This window comes from Microcaecilia unicolor, unplaced genomic scaffold (genome assembly GCF_901765095.1).
Source record: "Microcaecilia unicolor unplaced genomic scaffold, aMicUni1.1, whole genome shotgun sequence".
In the NCBI taxonomy this organism is placed as follows: Eukaryota; Metazoa; Chordata; class Amphibia; order Gymnophiona; family Siphonopidae; genus Microcaecilia; species Microcaecilia unicolor.
This window is the reverse complement of record NW_021963593.1, coordinates 674129-695312: the sequence shown is the minus strand read 5'-3', so window position 1 is coordinate 695312 and position 21184 is coordinate 674129.

The window sequence follows — 21184 nt, the reverse complement described above, 5'->3', positions numbered from 1 at the left end:
TGATTTCTGGTTTGCACAAGAAGCTAAAAAGGTGTCTGTAAGGTATTAAGTTACCCCAATTGGTACCGTGCGGGCCACACCCTTATAAATTTTACACGGACCACAGACATATGGTGTAGGAGTCGGTAGAGCATCAGAGAGGAGGGCAGGGAGGATTATTGTGGCAGAAAAAGGGGGACAAGAACAAAATGTTGTGGAGGAAGGGATTCAGATTGGACTTTAAGGAAAGAAAAATGGCTATGGGGGTGGGGTGAGAGCACAGGACTGAGCAGCTGTGAAAAAGAGCAATCAGTTGAACTACGCAGTAAATAATAAAGATTTTGACAGGTGGAAATGAGAAATAAGAAAAGCAGAGACGGAACAGTATAGTTCGCACAAAAATACAATTCAGACAGAGTGCAAAGACACACACAAAGATACAAAAGGAAAAGGAACGGAATAAGAGATACTACGCAGTTATTCATGCTGCACTATGAAAAAGAGCCGAGAAAAGTGTGGACAGGAAGGGGGGGCTGCGGGCTGTTAGGGGGAAAGCATAGTGCAGAAGACTGAAAGAATACTTAGAGAGATAAGGGGAAAAACAGCAATTGGACGACGGCAATCAGCTACAAAGTTGAACACCGTAATTACTGTTTTCAGCAAAAAAGAAAGTTGTAGGAAGTCCAATAGAAAGAATGAGGAGGAATAGAGTCGCACACACAGAGTGAAGGCAATAGCAGATGTGAAAAGGTGGGGGCTGTCTGTCAGTTTTGAAGAGTGGTTATAAGAACAGAGAATTCAAAAGGATTTTAAGGGAGAGAGCAATCTGAAAGCGTGCTGTTCTCCTAGAGTACCGGAGACAAAAAAGGGGGAACATCAAAGAAACTGTAAGACCCAGGGGACTAATAGGAAGAGGTAGGTAGAAGAAGTTAGGATGAAGGAGAACAGGAAAAGGTATTGGGGAGGAAAGTAAGGTCGACAGAAGAAGAAGAAAGAACAGAATACATAGTGAGAACCAGGGGATAGGGATTTGAAAAAGGAGGGATTAATACAGAACACAGGGTGGGATGGGAAACAGAAAATGCGCAATCTCTAAGGATTGTTAAGCGAGAATGCTAGCATAAAGACCAATCCAAAGATTTTGAACATTGAAATAAGCTTACAGCAAACCCCAAATCGCAGTCGCCTGGATTCGTTGTTATGCTTCATTCACACAACAAGCACAGTCTTGCGCACATCACGCAAATCAAAGAGATGGACAGGATAGGAGAAAGAAAAGGGGGTGAGAAAGAACAGAACAGAATATTGAAAGACAGAAACGAAGGTTTGAACGCAAATAGAGATCAGCATAGACAAGGGCAGAGAAGCAGGTGTGTTAGTTCAGCGCAGGGCATGAAGACAGCAAGAAGATAGAAGAGTATGTAAGATAGGGGTCAGAAAAAGTGTGCAAGTTTAGCGCTAAAGAAGGGAACCTGCAAAGAACAAAGAAAGGAGACAGAAAAATAGAAGAGTAGATAAAAGACAGGGGTAAGAACAAGAAAATTGGACAGAACAATAGTGCCCAATACCCCTAAAGTGGGCAGTGTCCGTGATAGGGAGAAGGAGAAAAAGGAAGAGGAACAAAATGAAGGAATAACAGCAAGGAAAGATAAGAGAAAGAAAACATAGAACCTTTGAACGCACAAAATTAAGTATCCCCTCTTGCGTTCAAAAGAAGATAAAGAAGGATAGCGAGTACTGTCAGCGTTCGGTGCTCACCACTGTTTTTAATTACCTCTTCTTATAGACCTCTTTCTGACTCCGTCACACGGGGGACTAAAGGTACTTATTTCATATATCAGGTTCTGTATAGTTTCTCTAACCTCCATTGTCACCCAATCATAAGGGGGTGGCATTAGGAGCTGTAATTGAAAACTAATTCCCATAATTACTGCTTTCTGTTTTTTTTTCTGGATCTAGATATACTCTGGGCCATTTATGTTCCCACATAAATCTTATTAAACATCTGTCTAAGTTTCTGCAAAGACTGAGTGTCACTTGTATGTGATCTGCCTTGTAGACTAAATGTTAGGTAAAGAGAAGAAAGAATCAATAAAAATAAAGACAGAGATAGGTTTAGATAGATAAGTACATTTTATTTCTTACCCAAACACAAGTCTTCAAGTTGATACAAATACAGACATCAGATTCTGGTTTCAGCCGCACAGGGCTTCGCCGTCTGACAGAAGCTTTGGAGAGGACTCTCAAACTGAGCCAAAATCTCTCCTCTTTTATACCCTATCTTCTCCATAGAAGTGAATGGTGAGATACCTTGCTCCTAATCTTTCTCACTTTCTGAGATCATACTTTCCCATGCGATCTGCTATCTGATGTACCCAACTCCTTCCGTTCTCAGCTACTGCTAATTATCAACATGTTTTGGGAAGCGTTGAGATAACAGTTTCACATCTTCCGGCTGCAATACTTTTCATACCTTTCTCATGAACTCTGTATTACCTCTGTATCATTGTATACCAAAACTAATAAGCTCCATTTTATTCATCTGATCTTTCATTACAGGTGCTATATTTGATTTAAAAATTGTACCAATTTGTGTCAGAAGTCATTATTCAGACCTGCTTTTTGCAGATTCTCAAATATTAAATCATTTACTTGTTGTTTGGCCTAGTCAGTACTTTTTCAGTTGTTTTTAGGCTGCATAGCTTTGGCCATCACTATTCCAGTGGTAGCCTTAAAGCTAGGCCATATATTAACACACCCTTCTGGTCACGATGGATGTAGAATCACTATACAGCAACATTCCACATGCGGATGGCATAGCTGCATGTGGAAGACTCCTAAAAAAATCCACACTGGACCATCAATACTCACCAGAAACTATTACAAAATTAATCAAATTCATTTTAACTCACAACTACTTCGCTTTAACAATGATATCTATCTGCACATAATGGGCACTGCGATGGGCACCAGGACAGCACCCCAATATGCCAACCTTTTTATGGCTGAGCTGGAAGAGACATTTCTGAATACACACCAGACCAAACCTCTAAAATACTACCGGTACATCGATGAAATTTTTATGATTTGGACGGAGGGTGAAGAAACTCTGAAACAATTTTATTCTGCATTCAATACATACCATCCTACAATCAGATTCAAAATTGACTACTCCCCAGAAAAAGTCAATTTTTTGGACACCACGGTCTCAATCAGTGATGGCTGTATACAAACATCTATATACAAGAAACCCACAGACAGATGTAGCTACCTCCACAACTCCAGCTTCCATCCTTCACATACAAAAAGATCCATCATTTACAGCCAAGCCACAAGATACCACCGTATCTGCTCTGACCCAGGGGACACAGACAGACACCTTAAAAGCCTGACTGCATCCTTCAAACAGAAGGGCTACAACCCCAAAATAATCTCCAAGAATATTGCCTCCTCCCTCAAAACACCCAGGGAGAATCTGCTACAGTACAAAAAGAAAAAATCCACAGACAGAATCCCGCTTGTAGTGACATACAATCCAGAGCTGGAAAAACTGAGGAAAATCATAGATCTACAACCTATACTCCAGGAGGATGAATTACTGAAAGAGATATTCCCATCCCCACCAGTACTGGCCTTCCGACAGCCACCCAACTTAAAACACAAGCTAATCAGAAGTAAACTTCCATCACAGACTGAAAAGGAACAGAAGGGCACACTTCCCTGTAATTTATCCAGTTGCAAACTAAGCCAAAATATTTCACAGGACCCCACAGTTACCCACAAAGGAAAGATATTCAACATAAAGGGATCTTTCACTTGCTCATCTTCCAATGTGGTATATATCATTCAGTGTAAAAAATGTAACAAAGGATGCTATATTGGAGAAACAGGCCAGATGCTTAAGACAAGATTCAATTTACATAGACATCACATGAACAATACTGGTGCCAGTAGGGTTCCCACGCCTGTTGGTCAACATTTTACAGAACCAGGACACTGTACCAGTGACTTCACAGTGAGAATCCTGAAAGGTAACTTTAAAACCATACAAGAACGTAAGACCTTTGAAGTCAGAATGATTGAATATTTTAACACCCAACAGAAAGGACTTAACAAGGATCTGGGGTTCCTAGCCCATTATAAACCATAAAGCTGTATGTCTCTGTTGATCACCCTCCCCTCACCTATCCACACCCATCCTGTTAGAATATCAATGATATGCTTTGATGTCCCCATGCATACCTCCTACCCACCCCCATCCTCCCACCCTGTCAGACTGTCATAGTAATGCTTGAATGTTTTCACTTATATACACTGTCAGCTAGCACATTTGCTTATTTCCGATCTGAGGGAGAAGGGAGACCTTCAAAAGCAAATCAAGAAATGTATTAAGTTTGGACTTGAAAACGGCCAAAGACGGGGCTGGACGCACAGGCTCGGGAAGTCTGTTCCAGGCTTGAGGTGCAGCAAGACAAAAGGAACGGAGTCTAGAATTAGCAGTAGAGGAGAAGGGGACGCATAAGAGAGATTTATCTATAGAACGGAGTACCCGAAGGGGGAGAGGCGTAGGGAGAGACAAGAGTGGAGAGGTACTGGGGAGCGGCAGAGTGAATACACTTATAGGTCAATAAGAGAAGCTTGAACTGAATACAGAAACGGATAGGGAGCCAATGAAGTGACTTAAGGAGGGGGCTAATGTGAGCATAGCGACCTTGGCGGAAAATGAGTAGCACAGCAGAGTTTTGGACTGATTGAAGAGGAGAGAGATGGCTAAGAGGGAGGCCAGTGAGAAGCAGGTTACAATAATCAAGATGAGAGGTGATAAGAATGTGGATAAGGGTTCTGGTAGAGTGCTCAGAGATGAAGGGATGGATTTTGCTAATGTTATAGAGAAAGAAACGACAGGTTTTGGCAATTTGTTGAATATGAGCAGAGAAGGAGAGAGAGGAGTCAAAGATGACCCCCTGATGAGACAGGGAGAATGAGAGTGCAATTCCACAGAAATAGAGAAAGGGGGGAGAGGTAGGTTTAGGGGGAAACATCTTCCTAGTTGTATTCTTAACATGAAATTCAAGTGTGAGATTACGATCAATGGTTACTCCAAGAATCTTCAAAGTGTCTGAGACAGGAAGGGAAAAGTTTGGAGTGATTATGGAGGTGAATTTGTTTATGTTGAATTTTTCAGTTGTATCAGTACTCTGGGATGAATGCCATCCGGTCCAGGAGATTTGCTACTCTTCAGTATGTAGAACTGCCCCATTACATCCTCCAGGTTTACAGAGAATTCATTAAGTTTCTGCGACTTGTCAGCTTCGAATATCATTTCCGGCATTGGTATCCCACCCAAATCTTCCTCAGTGAAGACCGAAGCAAAGAATTCATTTAATCTCTCCGCTACGGCTTTGTCTTCCCTGATTGCCCCTTTTACTCCTCGGTCATCTAGTGGTCTTCTAGTGGATTCTTTTGCCGGCTTCCTGCTTTTATGTGTTTTTGCTTCCAACGCAATTTTTTTTTCGAAGTCCCTCTTAGCTTTCCTTATCAGCGCTTTGCATTTGACTTGACAATCCTTATGCCATTTCTTATTATTTTTAGTTGGTTCCTTCTTCCATTTTCTGAACAATTATTTTAGCTCTAATAGCTTCCTTCACCTTACTTTTTAACCACGCCGGCTGTCGTTTGGGTCTTCCGTCCTCCTTTTTTAATACGCGGAATATATTTGGCCTAGGCTTCCAGGATGATGTTTTTGAACAGCATCCACGCCTGATGTAAATTTTTGACCCTCGTAGTCGCTCCTCTCAGTTTTCTTTTCACCGTTCTTCTCATTTTATCATAGTCTCCTTTTTTAAAGTTAAATGCTAACGTATTTGATTTCCTATGTATACTTACTTCAAAGCTAATATCAAATCCAATCATATTATGATCACTGTTATCAAGTGGCCCCAGCACCATTACCTCCCACACCAGATCATGTGCTCCACTAAGGACTAGGTCTAGAATTTTTCCTTCTCTCGTCGGCTCCTGTACCAGCTGCTCCATAAAGCTGTCCTTGATTTCATCAAGGAATTTTACCTCCCTAGCATGTCCCGATGTTACATTTACCCAGTCAATATTGGGGTAATTGAAATCACCCATTATTATTGTGTTGTCCAGTTTGTTTGTGTCCCTAATTTTCTTTAACATTTCTGCATCTGCCTGTTCATCCTGGCCAGGCGGACGGTAGTACACTTCTATCACTATCCTTTTCCCCTTTACACATAGAATTTCAATCCATAGGGATTCCAATAAGTGTTTTGTTTCCTGCAGAATTTTTAATCTATTTGATTCAAGGCTCTCGTTAATATACAGTGCTACCCCTCCACCAATTCGATCCACCTTATCACTACGATATAATTTGTATCCCAGTATGACAGTGTCCCACTGGTTATCCTCCTTCCACGAGGTCTCAGAGATGCCTATTATATCTAATTTTTCATTTAGTGCAATATATTCTAACTCTCCCATCTTAATAATAAGGCTCCTGGCATTCGCATATAGACATTTCAAACTGTGTTTGTTGCTCCTATTTACATCATGCTTAGTACTTGACAGTATTAATTTGCAATCTTTTGTCTGAATATTAGTTTTATTTAGGGACACCTGATCTACTACGGTCTCTTTTGCAACCTCACTATCAGGATACCCTATCTTCCCTGTTTTGCTGATATCTTTGAAAGATACCTTCCCCCCCATTTCTAGTTTAAAAGCTGCTCTATCTCCTTTTTAAATGCCGATGCTAGCAGCCTGTTCCCACCCTGGTTAAGGTGGAGCCCATCCTTTCGGAATAGGCTCCCCCTTCCCCAGAATGTTGCCCAGTTTCTAACAAATCTAAAACCCTCCTCCCTGCACCATTGTCTCATTCACGCATTGAGACTCCGGAGCTCTGCCTGTCTCTTGGGCCCTGCACGTGGAACAGGTAGCATTTCAGAAAATGCTACCCTAGAGGATCTGGATTTGAGCTTTCTACCTAAGAGCCTAAATTTGGCTTCCATAACCTCTCTCCCACATTTTCCTATGTCATTGGTACCCACATGTACCAAAACAGCCGACTCCTCCCCAGCACTATCTAAATTCCTATCTAGGTGATGCGTGAGGTCCGCCACCTTCGCACCAGGCAGGCAAGTCACCAGGCGATCCTCACGTCCACCAGCCACCCAGCTATCTATATGCCTAATGATCGAATCACCATCTACAACAGCTGTCCTAACCTTTCCCTCCCGGGCAGCACTTGGAGACATATCCTCGGTGCGAGAGGATAGTACATCACCTGGTGGGCAGGTCCTGGCTACAGGAGTACTTCCTACTTCACCAGGGTGATGCTCTCCTTCTAGGAGACCTCCCTCCTCCAAGGTAGCACAAGGGCTACCAGACTGGAGGTGGGACTTCTCTACAAACTAAACTAGATCCTGCAGTGCCTGCTAGATTCTATCTGTTAATGCTGTGGTACAAAGTTTTTAAAACTAAGTGGAAAAGACTATGGAGATTAGTTGATAAAATTTGCTTTTTATATTTTTATTTTGCCTAACACTAACCTACAATTTCTCCTTTAAATCCCAATCTTTAAGTTCCCAAAGCACAAAGCAGAATAGCGTTCACTTACCAGAGAAATGTCCTCTTCTCTCGGAACTTCTCAGGGTGCCTGGTTGGTGTCCTGGCATATCAGTGGGACCAGTGCACTTCAAATGCTGGCTCCTCCCACGTCCAAATGGCTTGCATTTGGGTGTTTTTGACATGGACGTCTTTGGTTTCGAGAATCGTCGAAAGTCAAAGATGTCCATATCTAGGGACGTCCATAGTATTTTTGAAACAAAAGATGGACGTCCATCTTTTTTTGAAAATACGGTTTTCTCCGCCCCCGGATTTGGACGTTTTACAAAGAGAGGCATAATCGTACGTCGCCGGCGAAATAGGTCGCCGGCAATCTATTTTGGCGGCAGCGTAAGAGCTGGCCTGAACCGTATTATTGAAAAAGATGGCCGGCCATCTTTTTTTTCGATAATACGGTGTTGGCCAGCCAAATGCCTTGGAGTTCACTGGGGTTGAGATGGCCGGTTGTGTTTTTCAGCGATAATGAAAAAAACTGCCAGCCATCCCGAACCCACTGAAATCCAAGGCCAGGGCCGGTCTTAGCAAGTGCGGGGCCCTATGCAGACCAACTTAGTGGGGCCCCATCCTAGCCCCGCCCCACTGTAGCTCCGCCCCACCATAGCTCCGCCCCCACCATAGCTCCGCCCGATGGATAAGATTATTCCATTTTTAGAAAATTTTTTTATTTATGAAATTTCAAATAAAGACAAATGAAGCTAAACTTGTACAAAAAAACCTGATTGAAATAATAAGCACAATGCTATCATGAAACCTCCCATCCCCAGAAATTATTCAGTTCAAGTCCACTACAATTAGTAGTTCCAATTCTCATAACAAAGGAGAATAAAGGAAAAATATTAAGAAAAGATTCAGTACTTTCAAATTCCCCTATTACTCTGTAACCCATCAAACCAGAGAGGCAAGTAGCCAAAAAAGAGGTAAGTGCAAGGTTCCCATTAAAGACAAAACCACAACACATTTACAGTACCAAATGTTTCCATAAATCAGGTATATTACAGATAGACCGACTGTCCTAAATCTAGTCCTCCTGCTCCTGAGTGTGCTGCTTTGAAATCAGCTCCCCCTGCTGCCGCGAATCTTCCATGAAGAAGGAAAAATTGACTTTTGTGCTTCCATTTCCTCAACTAGCATATGACCATGTAAATTGACCAACATCTGAAGGACTGTTATTGAAAAAAAAATACCCATTAGTGTGTCTAGTGAAAAAAGGACTACCATAGATGGTTCTCGCTGGCCTTCAGCCAGAGAGCTATGTGCTTCATGGATTAGGAGAACTTGAGGCCCGCGGCTGCAAGGGTGAGGGCCTTGGGCCAGGGCTCCATATTATCTTTGGTCCCTCCAGGCACTGCTCCTTAGAAGAAAAGAGTCAAAAGGGTCCACTGTCTGTCTGCTCAGAGGTCTAACAGGGGCTGTCCTCCCTTCCGATTCCCAAATCCCAATTGTGAGAGGAAATATACCAGCTGAAACAGACCTACAAAACAATACTTATAAATTAACCTTTCTTGCTCTCTCTTCTGCAAAGGCTCTCAATATTTTGTTGAACTTTAATTTTTTAGCTTCTTCACTTTCTATGGATAATATTGCAAGGCTGGTCAGTCTATCTTGGAGCATGTTTGACCTTAGATATGATTTGATCAATTTTAATTTGGAAAAGCTCCTTTCCCCTGACGCTACTGTGACTGGAATAGTCAAAAATATGCATAGAGCAATAAAAAAGTGTGGAAATCCAGTTGCTCTCTCTTTCACTGCAAGGAATTCCAATATTTTCAATGGCTTTCCAAAAGACGAAGAAGGAAGAATTGGCTTTAGTGCTTCCATTTCCTCAACCAGCATATGACCATCTAAATCTGAATTGACATCATCATCATTTTCCTGAATGAGGTTGACATCAGTTAGCGCAATTTCCAAATCCTCAGCATATTTTTGTAATTCCTGTTTTGGAATTTGTTGAAATGTACTTAAAAAGCCAAATAAATCAAAAAAAATTTTCAGTTGCTTAAACCGTGGCTCCAAAGACTGCATAGCTTTGTCTAAGACTTGGTTGAAGCAATTTATCTTGTAAGCTTCCTTGGGATCAGTAATGGGATTATCAGCAGACTCATAAATAGTGTCGTTTTCTTTTTCGCAGTCGGTTTGTCTGGAATTCTGGAGTTACCTCCAAGTCATTTGCAAGCTCAGTTGCACCAACCAAGACTTGTTCAAAGCCGTTTCTCTAGTACTGTTTCAGCCATTGCAAGAGCTTTTGAAATGAAGAAAGAGCTTGACAAGATCTACTGTTTTACTCTGTAGCTCTTTGCTGACAAAATTAACTTGAAACAACAAGTCATACCAGAAAACCAAAGAAACAATGAATTTGTAATCTTTCATTTGGTTAGCTAATGATTCAGCTTCACTCCTTGCCTGTGGGTCCTCTGATGCTTCAGCTATTTCTATCAGTGCATCATAGAAATTGCCAGCTTGATACCTTACAGCCCTTACACTTTGTTTAGACATAATTCTCCCTAGGCCCACCCAAAATTTGTTGTCTGGCTACGCCCCTGCGACCCTACCCAGCTTCTTAAGTCATACACTCCCAAAAGCTGTCTCTGAAAAGTAAGAATGATTGAGGTTGCTTACACTCAACACAAATGAATGCTCCCTTGTCAGAATAACAGCATTGTGTTCAGTACTGGTCTCCGTATCTCAAAAAAGATATAGTAGAATTGGAAAAGGTACAGCGAAGGGCGACGAAAATGATAGTGGGGATGGGACGACTTTCCTATGAAGAGAGGCTGAGAAGGCTAGGGCTTTTCAGCTTGGAGAAGAGACGGCTGAGGGGAGATATGATAGAAGTGTATAAAATAATGAGTGGAATGGATCGGGTGGATGTGAAGCGACTGTTCACGCTATCCAAAAATACTAGGACTAGAGGGCATGAGTTGAAGCTACAGTGTGGTAAATTTAAAACGAATCGGAGAAATTTTTCTTCACCCAACGTGTAATTAGACTCTGGAATTCGTTGCCGGAGAACGTGGTACGGGCGGTTAGCTTGACGGAGTTTAAAAAGGGGTTAGATAGATTCCTAAAGGACAAGTCCATAGACCGCTATTAAATGGACTTGGAAAAATTCCGCATTTTTAGGTATAACTTGTCTGGAATGTTTTTACGTTTGGGGAGCGTGCCAGGTGCCCTTGACCTGGATTGGCCACTGTCGGTGACAGGATGCTGGGCTAGATGGACCTTTGGTCTTTCCCAGTATGGCACTACTTATGTACTTATGTACTTATGCTCACTTTTGGGGATGCTCAAGCAGCCACAGAACTAGTACCTACTATCCGGAACCTGAGCAACTTGATCCAACGTATGTTAGTCAAATAAAATCTTAGCTTTGCTAACAGAGTGTGATTCTTGACCTTTTCCTAAAATCACAGTGGAGGGGCTGAGCCCTTTTGGATGAGACTGAGAATCTCCAGGGCAGGCGGTTCACCTGATAGCACCAAAGGCACACTCATCATTATCACACACAATCATTATCAAAGTAGAAAGATTAAGCGTGCAAAATAAAATATTGAGCAGCATTCTGTGATTCTTGCAAAGAGATGAAGCTCTTCATTTCAGCATACAAAGTGTTCTTCGTTTTCTGTTAAGGCCTGTCCGTTGCATTTATTCTGAGCAGTGGAAAGGAAATGGGGTGATGCCATTGCAGTAAGGTGGTCTATGGGCTTTGTGAATGTAAAAATGTATCCAACTGGGATGGAAAAAAAACTAGGGTGGGGGGGGGGGGGGGTAGGCAGGGAGCTTTTTTATCAGCAAATCCAGGTTAGGTTGCTACCACTGAGATCAATAAACACATGGCAGGAGAGGAGACTCAGGAGAGAAAACAGTGATGTGTGAAATTGTGGACATACAGGCTTATTCTGAGTTCTGTTAAATCTACCACTGAAAACTAACTGGACACTGATACATTTCCTTGACTGAAAATGTCTGTTAGATTAGAAGATGCCAAATAGTCAATGTCTACCACATTTCGTCCCTCTCCAAACTAAAATATTAATATAAAGCTGGCTTTAAATATCACACAAATAGTAGAGTAACAGGGATTCAAATGTACGACTAAAAGTTACATGATGAAACTCTCCTAATATACAGCAACATGGGAAACTGAAATTCACTGACTTCAAAACACAGCCATGCAACCTGCATTTCAGTCTGTATTATAACCTTGGACAAACAACCTCTCCCACCCCCACCCACCCCCCCTGCGGATTATTAAAAAAAAAAGTCTGTGAGTGCCTGAATGACTGCCTACCTGCCTGCCTCCTGCTCACCTCCGAGGAGTCGACCACGCCACGCTCTCCAAGCAGCTCTTTCTCTTCCTCCCGCTTGGGCCGCTCAGATTCCCGCCCGCCCTCGAGGAAACAGGAAGTAATCATCAGAAGGCGGGCGGGAAGGCGCGTGAGCTGCTGCTGCACTGTGTCTTTTCCGGGGCGGGACTTGCTTTCGTCGACGTCGTCGTCCTGACTCCTGGCCTGGGAGTGGACTGGGAGCTGTCGTCGGGCAGGCTCAGCGAGGGGGGGGGCGGGAGCGAGCGTCACGTCAGAGGCAGGCATTCGCGAGCAGCGGGTGGATCGGATCACCCTCAGGATCATGTTGCGAGCGAGCAGAGCAGCAGCCGGGTCGAGTCTCGGAGAGGCAGAGGTGAGGCGCGCCGCGCGGGGCCCCCTTAAGCGCGGGGCCCTATGCGGCCGCCTTGGTCGCCTCTGCCTAGGACCGGCCCTGTCCAAGGCATTTGGTCATAGGAGGAGCCAGCATTTGTAGTGCACTGGTGCCAGGACACCAATCGGGCACCCTAGGGGTCAGTGCGGTGGACTTCAGAAAAAGCTCTCACATGCATAGCTCCCTTACTTTGGGTGCTGAGCCCCCCCAACCCCCCCAAAACCCACTACCCACAAATGTTGAACACTACCCTAGCTCTTAGGGGTGAAGGGGGCAACTACATGTGGGTACAGTGGGTTTTGGAGGCCTCCCATTTACCACCAGAAGTATTACAGGTAGGGGGGGGGATGTGCCTGGGTCCGCCTGCCTGAAGTGCACTGCGGTACCCACTAAAAGTGCTCCAGTGACCTGCATACATGCAGGCCTCTAGGACTTGTTGCTGCTGTATAACCTTGGCACAGCAGTTGAAACCTGAAGACTAATCTCTCCGATAACGTCCTTTATTGGAATAAGCACGTTTACTCACAGTTAGCTGCAGATCAGAGGTTGTGCCCCACTGGCAAAGATTCTCCCTGGTACTTAGCAGTAGGTCAGAGCTGGCAGAATGCTGTACAATGCCCTCTTTCAGAACTACTAAGTTCTCTAACGTGGGTAACAAGTGAAAGGGATCTAAAATTGGCCACTACCTCATGGACTACCGGAAACTAAACAGGGCACGCTCTGACCCAGTAAGCAGGGGGAAAAACACCATGGGAGTAAAGCCTACCAACTACCAACATTGTGAGCATTTAACACAAGCTAGTGGAATCCCATAGCCCAATACCTACACCCACCACAATGCATTGCTGATGTGACTCTGCAGTGCACATAACAGAACAGGTGTCACACTCAGCCCAGAGCCGCTGTCAGAAGATAGAAGACATTCTGCTGTCATGGAGGTGGGTACGGCATTTGAGGCTGGCATACAGGCTGGCAAAAAAGGTTTTTATTTTTATTTTTGTACTGTGGGAGGGGGCTGCTGACCACTGGGGGAGTACAGGGAAGGCATCCCCCATTCCCTCCGATGGTCTCTCTGGTCAGTGTGGGCACTTTTTTGAGGCTTGGTCGTGTAAATAAAACGGCCACTTAAACCCGGCGAAATACTGATTCACGCCGCTTTTTATTTTTCCATTATCCGCGAAAGCCGGCCATCTGGTAGCCACGCCCATGCCTGCCCATATCCCGCCTTCGCTTTGCCGCCGACATGCCCCCTTGAACTTTCACTGGCGAGGCGAAGGGAAAGCAGCGATGGTGTCAAAACAGAAGCTTTCGATTATACGGATTTCGCCGCTTTTGCGAAATTGCCGGCCATCTCCCGATTTATGTCGGAAAATGGCCGGCGATTACTTTCGAAAATAAGCCTGATAGACGTCCAAATACCAACTTGGACGTTTCTTTTGAAAATGCCCCTCTAGGACTCTTTAGCTTGGAGAAAAGATGGCTGAGGGGAGACATGATAGAGGTCTATAAAATAATAAGTGGAGTGGAACGGGCAGACGTGAATTGCTTATTTGCTCTTTCCAAAAAATATCAGGACTAGAGGGCCCGCAAAGAAGCTACAAATTATTAAATTTAAAACAAATCAGAGAAAATATTTCTTCACTCAATGTGTAATTAAAGTGTGGAATTTATTGCCAGAGAATGTATTAAAAACAGTTAGCTTAGCAGGGTTTTAAAAGTTTGGATAGCTTCCTATAAGCCATTATTAAAATGGAATTGGGGAAAATCCACTGCTTATTTCTCGGATAAGCAGCATAAAATCTGGGATCTTTCCAGGTACTTGTGACCTGGATTTCCTACTGTTGCAAATAGGATACTGGCCTTGATGGACCTCAGCTGTCTCTTTTCCAAGTTGAAGATCCCTAACTTCTTTAGCGTTTCCTCATTTAAGAGGAGTTCCATCCCCTGGACAATTTTGGTTGCTCGTTGAACTTTTTCTAATTTTGCTATAACTTTTTTTTGATATAGCAACCAGAATTGAATGCTCAAGGTGAGGTCACACCATAGAGTGATACAGAGACATTATAATATTTTTGGTCTTATTTACTATCCTTTTCCTAATAATTCCTAGTATCCTGTTTACTTTTTAGTCCACTGCCACACACTGGACAGAAGGGTATTGTCTAGAATGTCACCAAGATATGATTTGGACTATTCTTCCCAATGTGAATCACTTTGCATTTCTCCACAATACATCTCATCTCCCATTTGGTTGTCTAGTCTTCCAATTTCTTAAGGTCTTCCTGCAATTTTTTCACAGTCCACAAGTGTTTCAACAACTTTGAATAGTTTTGGTCATCTGCAAATTTACTAATCACCTCACTTGTTCCGATTTGCAGATCATTTATAAATATGTTTAATAGCACCGGTCCCAGTACTGATCCCTGCGGCATTCCACTATTCACCCTTCTCAATTAAGAAAAATGGCCACCTAACCCTATATTCATTTTCCATTAATTAACCAGATCTTAATCCATAAGTGAGCGTTGCCTCCTATCCCATGACTTCATTTTTCACAGGAGTCTGTCATGAAGAGCTTTGGCCAAAGCTGGATCTGTTGAGTGTAAATACCTTAATGCAACAAGAGACAGAATCCATCCAGGGACTTATCCACAAACCAGTTCTAAAAGGGAAAATTTAGCACTGGGTAATCTAGAACCACAGAGGATTGAGAGACAGGGGTGTGCAAGCAAAAATATTTCATTTTGTTTAATTTCCTGTGGGTTGTTTATAGATTTTTCCAGCTTTCTGCAAATCACCCCGATCTCAACTGATCACAACCTAAATCCCTGATGGCAAAGTGCAACCCTCATACAGCATCACCTAACTCAGCCCCTACCAATCTGGCAACAAAACTTGGCAATGTTCCTCCTTTCCCAAAACTTGAGTCATTCTATCCTCCCCCTGCAATTTATAGGGGACTAGTAAAAAAGCCCCGTTTCTGATGCAAATGAAATGGGGGCTAGCAAGGTTTTCTTCTGTGTGCATGTGGGAGTGTGTGTGTCCCTGCCCTCTGCCCTCTCTTCCTTCCCCTGTGCTGTCTGTCCTCTCTGTCCCCTCCCCCCTGGGAGTCGAGTCCTTCAGTGTTAAGTTTCCTGCTGTGCTGTGTTTATGTTACAGAGATAGTGAGGGCTTCTGCCCTCTCTCCCCTCCCCCCTCTGAGTCCTTCACTGTTACAGAGAGAGCGATTTGATTTTGTGCTTTGCTGTGTTTTCCTTCACTGTTTGTGTTACAGAGAGAGCGAGGGCGGGGCAGACACTCATGGGGAAACCGGATATCTCTCCCCCTTCACACTTCCGGCTGGAGGCTTCATTTAGAACGTTGGTGGTGCCTTTTATATATAGAGATATTTGTGGTATACTGTTGGGGCAACAGCAATCTCACCCTGTTCTCGGCCCCATTGCACTGAAGCAAAGGTAGATGTAATCACTGGACAGTACTCTTTGGAGTAGGGAGAAGGGCACCCCAAAACCTCAGGATCATGGCAGTAAGAAGCATTGAAACAGAGAAAAAATGAAGGCAAGTAAAGACCCTGTGGCCTAACCAGTTACAACGTCTTCCAGATTGCACAGAAGTAGGCCTGCTTTCTTCGAACAAGGGATAAAGTTGTTTCCTTGAAGAGCAGAGAAATGAATCCTCAGAAACCACTGGAAACACTTTTTAGGGAACCTCTAATGCAGAGCTGCCAAGTTACCCAGTTCCAGGAGGGAGACGTTTGGCCAATCCTGGTTTTGAATTTATTTATTTATTTGTAGCATTTGTATCCCACATTTTCCCACCTATTTGCAGGCTCAATGTGGCTTACATTTGCCGTAATGGCAATTACCATTCCGGACTACAAATATGCACATGGTTTTGCAATCAAGTGCGTACAAACATGGTGAAAGAATAGTGATCTTGCGTACATATTAGTACATGGTTTTACAATCAAATGCGTACATACATGGTGGAGGAGAACATTGTGCTCAGGTGAGAGTATTAATGTATGACGGTGAGGTTAGTCGGCCTTTTGTGGTTGCATAGTAGACGATCTTGGATTAGAGGTGGTACTATTTGTTCATTAAGGTCATTGAGTTTGCTCGGTCGCATGATTGGTCGGGCCAATCTTAATCTTCATTCTTATTGTTTAGTAATTAGGACAGTTGTTTGTTGTATGCCTTCTTGAATAAGTCAGTTTTCAGTAGTTTTCGAAAGGTGGTTACCTCTTGCGTTATCTTTATGGTCTTCGGAAGCGCGTTCCATAGCTGCGTGCAAATTTAAACCCTAAAGCATTAAACTCTGTAATATATTAGGAAGTAAAATAAAAGTAGAAACCAGTTTCATACCCACAGTCTGAGAGAGAAGAAATATTGGGCTTAATCACTGGCCAAAGGGTTTCATCATAAAAGGGAGGGTGAGGATTTTTACAGTTATCCCCTCTGTGAAGAAGGGTGGAAGATTCTTGAGAAAGAGTTGGAGAATATTTGTCAGAGGAGACCAAGAGTCACCAATCCATTGAAACTATTTCATTCTGTTTATAACTACAGCTATCCCCTCTGTGAAGAAGGGTGGAAGATGATTGAGAATGAGGTGGAGAATATTTGTGTACAGCCTCTGGGGTATCCCTCAGCCCTGTCAATCTGAGATACTTGCTACAAATATTAACCTCATTGTATATAGACAACAATAAGACAATCACTGAATGAAGCTGCAAAGATTTTATTTACTCTACTAAAAAGTAACCAGAGCTCCAGTAATGTCACCGGGAGTCCCTGGAGGGCTGTGGGAGTAGAGGGTACAGGGGTGGTGTCCTCAAGCGGGAGAAAGACTCTTCTGAATTTCAACAGTGAGGCTGGTCCAAAATCAAGTACAGGTCCGGTTCACTAGAGGAGGAGAGAGAGGTGGAAAAGCATGAGCAGAACCAGGGGGAATATCTCGCCCCCACCTCACAACATCATATAGAGCACTAACACTCCTACCTAGACCCTGAAACTCAGAACAGTGGAAGGAGTTCCTGATATGTCCTCAGCTAAGTAGAGTCACAGAGCTCAAAACAGGAGTTATTAAAACAAACTTGGCTACAGTCCCAGCAAAGAGCCCTCAAAGGAGTCTCAAGTCACAGTAGAGAACATTTGGAAGAGTCCCAACCTTATTAATTTTTGAAATATGACCTATTAGATCCCATGACTGCCCCATGAATAAGTCCTGTGACTCTAAAAAGGGCTTCAGTTTATCCTTTATTGAAGAGGAGTGTTCTGGATCTTACTCAGGTTGAGAGCTATCGTCCTATTTCATCTTTGACTTCATAAATATTGCTTAACATGTTGTATTCCTTAGGTATTCAGGGTAGTGTGTTGGTTCTGCTCTATTCTATAGAGCCTTTTAAGGATGGTCTGTTATCACAACAGATGTCTCTCATGGTTCCGCCATTTCTGCGATATTTAATATTTAATGCCACTCTGTTGTGTATTGCCATGATCGGAAGTCCATTATCATCTTTATCTGCTTAAAAAACTACTACTACTACTACTACATATCATTTCTAAAGCGCTACTAGTCATACGCAGTGCTGTACACCTGAACATGAAGAGACAGTCCCCATTGCAATCTAATTAGGACAGACAAACAGGAGAAACAAGAGATAAGGGGATATTAAAGTGAGGATCATAAAATAAGGGTTCTGAACAAGTGAATAAGGGTTAGGAGTTAAAAGCAGCATCAAAAAGGTGGGCTTTTAGCTTAGATTTGAAGACGGTCAGAGATGGAGCTTGATGTACCAGCTCAGGAAGTCTATTCCAGGCTTATGGTGCAGCAAGATAAAAGGAACGGAGTCTGGAGTTAGCAGTGGAGGAGAAGGGTGCAGATAAGAGAGATTTACCCAGTGAACGGAGTTCCCGGGGAGGAGTGTAGGGAGAGATGAGAGTGGAGAGGTACTGAGGAGCTGCAGAGTGAATGCACTTATAGGTCAATAAGAGGAGTTTGAACTGTATGTGGAAATGGATAGGAAGCCAGTAAAATGACTTGAGGAGAGGGCTAATATGAGCATAACGACACTGGTGGAATATTAGTCGTGCAGCAGAATTTTGAACAGATTGAAGAGGAGAGAGATGGCTAAGTGGGAGACCTGTGAGAAGCAAGTTGCAATAGTCTTAAGTGAGAGGTGATAAGAGTGTGGATAAGGGTTCTGGTAGTGTGCTCAGAAAGGAAAGGGCAAATTTTGCTGATATTATAGAGAAAGAAACGACAGGTTTTAGCAGTCTGTTGAATATGTGCAGAGAAGGAGAGGGAGGAGTCGAAGATGACCACAAGGTTAGGAGCTGATGAGACAGGAAGGATGAGAGTGTTATCCACAGAAGTAGAGAATGGGGGAAGAGGAGAGGTTTGTGTAGGGGAAAAGATAAGAAGCTCAGTCTTGGTTCATGTTTAGTTTCAGATGGCGCTGAGACATCCAGGCAGCAATGTCAGGACAGGCAGGCTGATACTTGGCCTGCATTTTGGCTGAGATTTCTGGTGTGAATGGGTATATCTGGGAGTCATCAGTGTAAAGATGATACTGAAAACCATGGGATGAGATCAGAGTATCAAGGGAAGAAGTATAGATGGAGAAAAGAAGACAGATCCCAGGACAGAATCCCTGAGGTACACCAACCTAACTGACAGTGGGATAGAAGTAGAGGAGGATCCACTAGAGTATACACTAAAGGTACGCTGGGAGAGATAAGAAGAAAACCAGGAAAGAACAGAGCCCTGAAATCCAAGTGAGGACAGCGTATCAAGAGTAGGCTTGTGATCAACAGTGTCACAAAGCCAGCAGCATCTTTAATACAGTTTTATTTTCTTGTGCACAATTACAGAGTGCAAGTACCTCGGAGAATCTGGACTCTGTTATCTTTCAAATCTGAAGAAACGGTTTCTCTGAGATAATTTTCGGACTGTTTCTGCAGGCTCTGGTACTTACAGTATTGGATTACTGCAATTTTCTGTACTTAGGCCTCTTGCCATCAGGACTGATTTTTTAAATCTTTGAGAGCTGATGATTCTCCCTCACTAACCTGTTTTAAGCTTCTATCAACCTCTCGTAGTTTGCCTTCTATTGATAAGTGCTTATTGAATATTCCGTCATCTAAACATGTCAAGCATGTACACCACCTTGGGCAATTTGGTTACTGTGATGTTTAAATATTTTAACTAACGAACTAACTAAATCTCACTGTAATACGGAAATGCACACTCTACGTTTTTCAGTGACCGTCTTGTGTTAGGGGGATTTGGTGTCACTACACTTGTGTCAGTGTGATATTGATACACTATGGAATTTATTAATTTCATTTATCTGAGAGAACTAGGCAGGACTGTGAGATTTTCATGTACATACTACCTAGTTGTATATATGGTAATGGAATTATACTAATTCACATTCTATTGGTCTGGTGTCCTTTTCCTGCTTCCCTGGGTTTCCATCTCAGTCAGATTTAGCCTCCTTTGGGCTGTGGTGTCAGGAACCTTCATTCAGGTGTTGCTCCCTGAGGTTTAATCCCCCTCACTGGTAACCCCATTTCCATCCCACCCACCCATTTCAGCTCCTAAATTCTGCCTGAGAGGCACAGATGCAGCTCCTGTGATAGAGAAGGGAGGGGTATTGCCAAGGGTCCAGTATTTCTATTTCCAGTATCCACGATGAATTGTAAGCCACATTGAGCCTGCAAAAAGGTGGGATAATGTGGGATACAAACGCAATAATAATAATACTCTGAATTATTTTCTTTATACACAGCTCAATACTCACATTTTCTCTCATGGTAGAATAGAAGATTTTCCCGTACGCATTTCACAACAACAAAGCAGAGCATCTATAAGTGATAATTTCATCTCATATTTAGTTCTGTAAATATAAGACACAGAGATTGAGGTTTGTACACAGAACACACACCAACCCTCACCGATGACAGAACATGGGGCCAAAATTAGGAATGTTTTGTGCAGTAACAACGATGGGCCCTGACATAGGAGCCAACTTTTCAAAATTATTGGGGGTGCTAAGCCTAATGAAAATAACCCCTCCCTGGACACATACAAGGAATTTGCTCAATACTGGGGGTGCTCAAGCACCCACAGCACCCACAGAGTTGGCTCCTATGGGCCCTGACGCAGCTTTGCAAAACATGTCATGTTGGCTCAAGTCCAAAATATATAATCAACAAGCTTTAAGATATGTGAAGTATGAATTTTAAAATAATTATGACAAGATAAGTTTTGATATTTTGGATTTCTGTGATAAATTTGGGACTGAAGATGAGACAAGTGAGTTGTCGTTATCAAGAATATTTTGCCTGTTCTGGAGTCTATACAGAGGAGAATGTTTCCTCTTACAGCTTACTAAAAAAACATTATTCAGATCCTGGTATCACCTCAGTGTCAGCAACACACAGTCCCTCCACTGCCAACTATTTTGTCAAGCAAGGAAGGTTTTTCTGAGTCTGTAAACCTTCCAAGCCCTGCCCCACTCAATTTCCCCAGGCATCTAACCACACTTGCAGATGCCCCACCAGCTGCCTAGTAGCCGAATCCCTACTCAGTCTGCCAATGCCCATATCTGCCTTCCTCATTAAGTCACAAATTCACATCCCTGAGTTCTGCATTTTTTTTTTCTGAAGGGGTGGACACATTTGCATGGTGTGGCAGGTAAGTGGAGCATTGCCCCCTCAGTCATTGTAAAACAGAATACCTCTTTGCCATAATCCTCCCCTAATTCCCCATGGTCAATCATCCCCCCCCCCCTTTACTACTACTACTACTACTACTACTTAGCATTTCTATAGCGCTGCCAGGGTTATGCAGCACTGTACAA